This window comes from Alligator sinensis, unplaced genomic scaffold (assembly GCF_000455745.1).
Source record: "Alligator sinensis unplaced genomic scaffold, ASM45574v1 scaffold364_1, whole genome shotgun sequence".
NCBI classification, from domain to species: Eukaryota; Metazoa; Chordata; order Crocodylia; family Alligatoridae; genus Alligator; species Alligator sinensis.
The window spans coordinates 1,056,544-1,063,974 of NW_005842546.1; the positions used below are offsets into that span (position 1 = coordinate 1,056,544).

General features: G+C 49.6%; 1 protein-coding gene across 1 annotated transcript in view; it reads right to left on the bottom strand.

Moving 5' to 3' along the window:
• LOC102378393 (ecto-ADP-ribosyltransferase 5-like) overlaps positions 1-1,117 on the bottom strand; it is a 23,628-nt gene extending 22,511 nt beyond the window's left edge. Inside the window, exon 1 of the mRNA XM_025213766.1 lies at positions 1,018-1,117. The gene's annotated coding sequence lies outside the window, so the exon portion shown is untranslated. The remainder of the gene's footprint in view (positions 1-1,017) is intronic.
• Positions 1,118-7,431: the final 6,314 nt, after the last annotated feature.

Sequence of the window (7,431 nt, forward strand, 5' to 3'; positions counted from 1 at the left end):
TAGTAAAGCGACCAAAACGTTGGCTTGCATCCATAGATGCTTCTCAAGCAAATCCTGGGACATCATTCTCCCCTTGTACCCAGCCTTGGTGAGGCCGCAGCTGGAGTACTGCATCCAGTTTTGGGCCCCACAATTCAAGAAGGAAGTGGAGAAGCTTGAGAGAGTCCAGAGAAAAGCCACGCGCATGATCAGAGGTCAGGAAAACAGACCTTACAATGAGAGGCTGAGAGCTATGGGACTCTTTAGCATGGAAAAGCGCAGGCTCAGGGGTGATCTGATGGCCACCTATAAGTTTATCAGGGGTGACCACCAGGATCTGGGGGAACGTTTGCTCACCAGAGCGCCCCAAGGGATGACGAGGTTGAACGGTTATAAACTGCTGCAAGACCATTTCAGGCTGGACATAAGGAAGACTTTCTTTACTGTCCGAGCCCCCAAGGTCTGGAACAGCCTGCCACCGGAGGTGGTTCAAGCACCTACATTGAACACCTTCAAGAGGAAATTGGATGCTTATCTTGCTGGGATCCTAAGACACCAGCTGACTTCTGCCCCTGAGGCAGGGGGCTGGACTTGAGGTCCCTTCCTAGGTCCCTTCCAGCCCTAATGTCTATGAAATCTATGATCCTGGAACCATGGGCTTCGCCTGGGTGGAGGCCTCTGAGGTGCCAGAGGGGGTGACCGCAGGCCCTGAAGGGACCCTTGGGGTGCAGTGCGTGCCCATCCACGGCATGCTGCTGGTGGGCCGGCTATGGCTGGGACTGGCTTCCCTCGGGCGGGGGTGCACAGGCAGGGTCTCGGGCTTTCCTGTTCACCCTCCTGCCCAAACTCTGCGCTAACTCACACGCTGGGCAGACAAGTGTGCCTGTTTGCATGGCCTGTTCATAAGGCTCTGGTCGCACGGCTCCCTGCGGGGCTGGGCGAAGTAGGGGCCAGGCAGGCGTGACCCTCCATGGCCCCACTCAGCCACCTCCTCCCACTGCCTGGGGCTAACCCCCTCCCACCACGGGCCCCGTTTACCTGTGCTGGGGGTCGGCAGGGTGCTCCGCACCTGCTAGGGGCCACTGGGGGTCTTCGGGGGAGCGGGGGTGCAATGGGCTTTCACCCAGGTGCCTCTCACCACTCCCAGAGCCTGACTGTAATACAAGGTATGACTTTACTTTAAAGAAAAATACATTTGTTAAAAGTTAAAAGGTATAAAATATAAAATATTGAATTCCAGGGTAAAGATGAGACAGATGAAATACAAAAATGCACTGTGAGAAATACATAAAAATGCACTGTGAGATAGTGAGGATCAAAGGCTACTGGGGACAGTAAGTGAGTTGGGTTAGCACCAGGATATTTTTACAGTCTTTGAAGCGGATATTTTAGTTCTTTTGTTTTCTTTACTGCCACTGAGCTTAATTGAGATGAAGATATAGTTTCTAGGTTTCTCCTACAGAAAGCCACATCAGCTTTCTGACTTGCTCCAAGCCTTGTCACACCCATGCAGTGAGTGTGCGAGATCTCCGCCAATATTCAGAAGGAAAAAGAAATGCACAAAATGGCGGGGCTGGATGCAGGTAAGAAAGGGCTTCTTGTTACAGCTGTGCTGCTCGTCTCATGCCGCTGCAAGGGGAAAGCTGGAACGGAGACAGAGCACTGCTGATACCTGCTTGTGCTGGTTTCGATAACATGCCGTTATATATGAAAGCACAACAAAAAGCTCACTTTACTTCAGATGGGATTTACTTGAACTGCCAGAGCAGGAATTGTACGGGTCCTAAACCACTTATTGGATCCAAAATCACTGGTGTTGGAATTGCACGGGGGGCTTTTGATGGCATTAAAAGGTTGCAAAGCACTGAAAGGCAGCAGGGTGTTGTCATTAATACTGTGATGCGACTGCCTGCGCCCAAGGCAATCTGTAACCCCAGAGCTGTGGCAGCCCATATTATTGTCTCCGACACTCCAGCTTTGCACACTTGTAGGGCACTTCCGGCCTCATTGGCCACCTGCACAGGGCCGGGGGGGGAGCAGGGCAATGAGGGGCCAGGAAGGGATGCCAGGAATACAGAGGGGTGTGAAGGCAATGAGAGCCCCAGCCCGATGCATGGAGGACTGCATGCTGAAAGGACTCTCCCCTTACAGATGAACAGAGTAGGCCAGAAGGGATTTCTCTTCCATGCCCAGGCACGCAGGGGTACCACACCTCTGAACAGCTCAGTCCACCTGTTTTACTGGCTGGGAGCCCAAGTGCTCTTCAAAAGCAGGTGTACACTTGGCCTCAAAACTGTCACTCTCTTGCTTCTTTGGGGTTGCTTTCTCCTGCTGGAGTGGGGCCTTGCGCTCTCTGTCTTATGCTTGGTATCGTAGGAGAAATGGATGTAGCTCTTTGTAGGGTGCTTGGTCTCTAGTGGGCAGGGTCAGTACCTCTAAGTCTATCTGAACAAGAATAATCTGGTTTCCTGTTAACAAGAACTAGGGCATAAAGCACCTGAGAGAGCACTGGGGCTTTTCAAGTGCCTGGTATTTAAAAAGCTGCGCTACTATTTAGACTAGGTGGCTGAAGTAAACCCTTCCCAAGCAGGTTTGCTCTCATTAAGGGTTTTCTGTAGGAAAACCAGCACAAAATACACAAAGGTGAGGCAGAAGCCACAGCAGCAGAGCAGCCCATGAGGCTCCAGCCCTGTCTGCGAGGATTGCTGCATCCCCTGCACAGACATGGACACAACTCACTGAAGAGAATTCATCGCCGGCTCAGAGGTGACTTTAGCCCGCAGAGCCCCAAGGTGCTCTGGTTCTTCCACTGCAGTCAGAGGTAATGGCAGCATGTGTAGATGCCCGAGATGGCTTGCATCGAGTTCGCTTGGGTGCCAGGAACAGCTCACGAGCTGCAGAGCTGCAGCTTCTGACTTCCCTGGGACCCGGGGAGTTCTTGGCTGCCCTGATCCGGGGCGCGCAGCTCCCATCGGTCCGAGTTGTTGCTGTAAGGGCTCAACATTTGTGCACCTCAGACCCAGAGGCGGATTTAGATTCATTGGGGCCCTGGGCAAACGGAAAATTGGAGGCCCCCACACCATTACAAACATGAATTATCAAAAGGCATTAATAATAGAGCCATTAAATGTTTACACGGTGCATTAATAAATAAAGCGCAACACGCAATGTCAAAATGAACTACTCAGTTTTGCCACACACAAAACCAAATACGACAACTGCCTTAGGAAAATTACTCAGATGCATGGGGTCACCGTAAATGTATACCACCATGAAAGGAATGACGTTTTAGTTTAGCGGTCATGCAGACTCTTGTTTCACTGTTTGTTCTTTTTTTTAATACACATTTTACATCGTACCCACACTACAGTAAACTACTACAAGAAAAATACAGGCCATACCGATAGCCTCGAGCACGAGTCTAAGAATACCATTAGTGATTCTTGCGATTAAAATAAGACAGTCAGCCTACACAATGCAACTCAAATTTTAATGATCCCTGAAACATTAAACATGTGCTAAACTCCATATACTGTAAATCTGCCTCTTTTATATACCCATTACACCTGTGTTTAATGCTACCATCACAAAATGACATCAAGATGTTTAAAAAAACCCCAAAACATAAAATGTCATGAAAATGGATGTCTTAACTTTTAAAGGATTGGTTTCCTCCAAGCTTTGAGAGGAAAAATCTCACACCATTTTTTATTTCTTTTTTTTTGCCTGAGAGAGGATGTGGGTGTCCAAAAGCTTGCAAATAAAAACTTTTGCAACTATTCCGTGGGTCTAATAAAAGATATCACATCTACCCAGCCTGCAGCTACAGGCCACCAGTCCCCTCCTTCCACCCCTACCTGTTTCTCACCCATTGCAGGAAGCAACTGTGACCACCTGTGACCACCTGGAACAAGGTAATTTGCATCTTAACAAAGCCTCACAAGAGACCTGAGAAACTTTTTTTTGCAAAAATCTTGTTGGTCTAATAAAAGATATCTCTGCTATGAGTCCTGATTGCCTTTTCTGCTAGACCAATATGGCTAGAACCTGGACACCTTTTCATTGACTGGCATTCTTGCATAGTGGCTTCTGGGATAAGCCATCCTGAAAGATTAAACTGGCCAGGAGCCATGCTCCATTCCTTGTAGCTCAGTACATAGCAAATGCAGTCAGATTGGTAAAACCACCACAAGCTAGCTTTTATTAGACCAACTAACATAGTTGGAGAAATTCTTTTTTGCAAGCTTTTGGGCACAAACACCCTTGTTCAGGCAAAGAGGGTATCTGCAGATGCTTTGTGCTCTTCCTGGGTGATCCAGGAAGGTGGAGGAATGGGGATGTTGACCTGTAGCTGGAGTCTTCGGGTAGATGTGATCTTTACAGGCTTTGGGTATCTAAGTATGTGGCCTGAAGACTTTTCAAGTATGCTAAGCACCCCGTTCGCTTAGAAGCCTAGCTTCAGATATGAAATGCAAAAATTTAAAACTCTTGGTTCAGAAACAATACCTTTTATTAGACCAAGTAGGAAACTGCCAAAAAATAAATGAATCTCATTTTCTGCAAGTTTTTGGGCTCTAAGGCCCTTCACCAGGCTCTGGAAAAATTAAAGATGGTAAAAAGTCCCCATACAAAGGAAATCAACTTCATTTTTGCACAGAGGGAGCTGGAGATGGGAAATCTGTCCCTCTGAGTCCATGAGTATGGACCAAGAGTTCTAGATTTTTGCATTTCTTTTTGTCTCAGGCCAACACGGCTATCAAGTACATCCCTGAAACATGGAAGGTACCAAATTTTAGCCGATTTTGGATTTTAAATTTTGCAGAACAAGAAAGATTTTTTAAACCTCCCAGCTTGCCATTGGACACGTCCAGGGAAGGAATCCTACCTGATCTACACAACAAAGACAAACTCAGAACAACTCAGAGACACTTTCACAGAGACTCTCTCATCCATTTAGGAGCCTAGCTCCAGATATAGAGCTTTTAAAATAATTTGTCCAACTGCTTGGACTAGTATTTTTGGGGGTCTCTCTGCACAGGGGGGCCTGCACCTTGCTAGGCAGGACAGGGAGGGGACCCAGGGCCCAAGCAAAGGCAGTGGGCACAGACCCAAGCAAATGCTGTGCAACCTGCCTTTGCCCCATGCACAAATTATGGGGGCACATGCCCCCCCATACTTCCCCTGACCTGGAGTGCATGAAGCAACATGGAGTTGCCCCTTCTACCACCACTGGTCCCCTGGACAAGCTGCCTGCTGGCACCTCCACCCTCCTCCCTGCCCCAGATGTGCTGCCCTAGCCCTAGGCCCCTCCCTTATCATGGGGGCTTCAATTTGCCCCCCACCCAAACCCCACCTTTTCCTTTCCACAAACTTTCCTCCATGCAGTAACTGGGCTGTGGAGGTCTGCTGGGCTTCTCTGCTTCCTGCTTTCTGCTGGCCGGCTGGCCAGAAGGGCAGGTTCCTAGTCAGGAACATGCTGCCCACACTGCCTGACGCTCCCTCCTGGGGCCCCCATTTGCTGAAGGGCACCCGGGCTACTGCCCACCTGGCCCAGGCCTTAGTCTGCCTATGCTCAGACCTCCAGGGTTTTAAACAGAGCCCCCAGAAGAAGGAGGCGCATGTCTGAAAAGCAGGTTTGTGGCTTTGCACAGCACGGGACAGGAACAGAAGATTCATAGATTCATATATTCATAGACTGTAGAGTCGGAAGGGACCACAATGGATCATCGTGTCCGACCCCCTGCCCCTGGCACAAAAGAGGACCGAGGTCATCTGACTCCAGCCAGGTGACTATCTAGCCTCTTCTTGAAGACCTCCAAGCTAGGTGATAGCACCACCTCTCTTGGAAGCTCATTCCACATCCTGGCCACCCTTACAGTGAAAAATGTCTTCCTAATACCTAACCTAAATCCACTCTCAACTAGTTTACACCCATTATTCCTCATCACTCCCTGGGGTGCCCTAGTAAACAGTGCATCATTTATTCCTCGTTCACCTCCCCTAATAAATTTATAGGTGGCCACAAGATCTCCCCTCAGCCGTCTCTTGTGAAGGCTGAAGAGATTCAGCTCTCTCAACCTCCCCCTGTAGGGTCTTGCCCAAAGGTCACTAATCTTGTCAGTGGCCCTCCTCTGGACCCTCTCCAGATTCCCCGTGCCCCTCTTGAAGCGTGGCACTCAAAACTGGACACAGTACTCCAACTGCGGCCTGACCAGTGCCGCATAGAGGGGAAGCATCACCTCCTTTGATCTATTAATCATGCACCTATTAATCGCAAAGGTGCGATTGGCCTGGTTGATGGCCTCGTTACACTGCCGGCTCATGTTCATCTTGGAGTCAATTATGACTCCCAGATCCCTCTCTGCCCAGAACTGCTGAGAAGGACACTCCCCAACCCATAGGTGTGCTGGGGGTTCCTCCTTCCCAGGTGGAGTACCTTACATTTACCTTTATTAAATTGCATCCAATTCTCTCTGCCCATTGGTCCAACCCATCCAGGTCAGCCTGAATCTGCTCCCTGCCCTCCGGTGTACTAACTTTGCCCCATATCTTGGTATCATCAGTGAACTTGGAGAGGGTGCTCTCCTCATCCTTGTCCAAATTGGTGATGAAGATATTAAATAATACCGGTCCAAGGACCGAACCCTGTGGGACCCCACTGCCCACCTCCCTCCAGGCCAAGAAGGAACCATCCACCACCATTCTCTGGGTGCGGTCCCTAAGCCAGTTGGCCACCCACCTGACCATGTAGGCGTCCACTCCACAGTCTGCTAGGACTTACCCCAGTTCTCCAAGGCCACATTCAGCTACCTTAGACCTTTCCCTCTGCAATACTCACCCTCATTCACTGCTCACTTTCCAGTTTCTGCAGTGCATGAGGCAGGCATCCTACAGCAAGGGCTCTCCCCGACCGCACAGCCCCATCATCCTCCCAGCATTGTCATCTTGCCATCCCATGCCCATCCGGGAAAGGGTGATCCCCTGCCCTCCATTAATGCTGACTTTGTGAAGGAACATCTTGAGAAGCTGGATACCTTCAAATCAGCCGGCCCTGACAATCTTCACCCCAGGGTACTCAAGGAGCTGGCGAGCATCATAGCCCAGACTCTAGCACGGATCTTTGAAAACTCTTGGAGCTCTGGTATAGTGCCCAAAGACTGGAAGAAGGCCAATGTGGTGCCTATCTTCAAGAAAGGGAGGAAAGTGGATCCGGCTAACTATAGGCCCATCAGCCTGACTTCTATCCCGGGGAAGATCTTAGAAAAGTTTATTAAAGAGGCCATCCTTAATGGACTGGCCAACGCCAACATCTTAAGGGATAGCCAGCACGGGTTTGTTGCGGGTAGGTCTTGCTTGACCAATCTCATTTCCTTCTACGACCAGGTGACCTATCACCTGGACAAGGGAGAAGAGATTGATGTCATATATCCTGACTTCAAAAAAGCCTTCGAT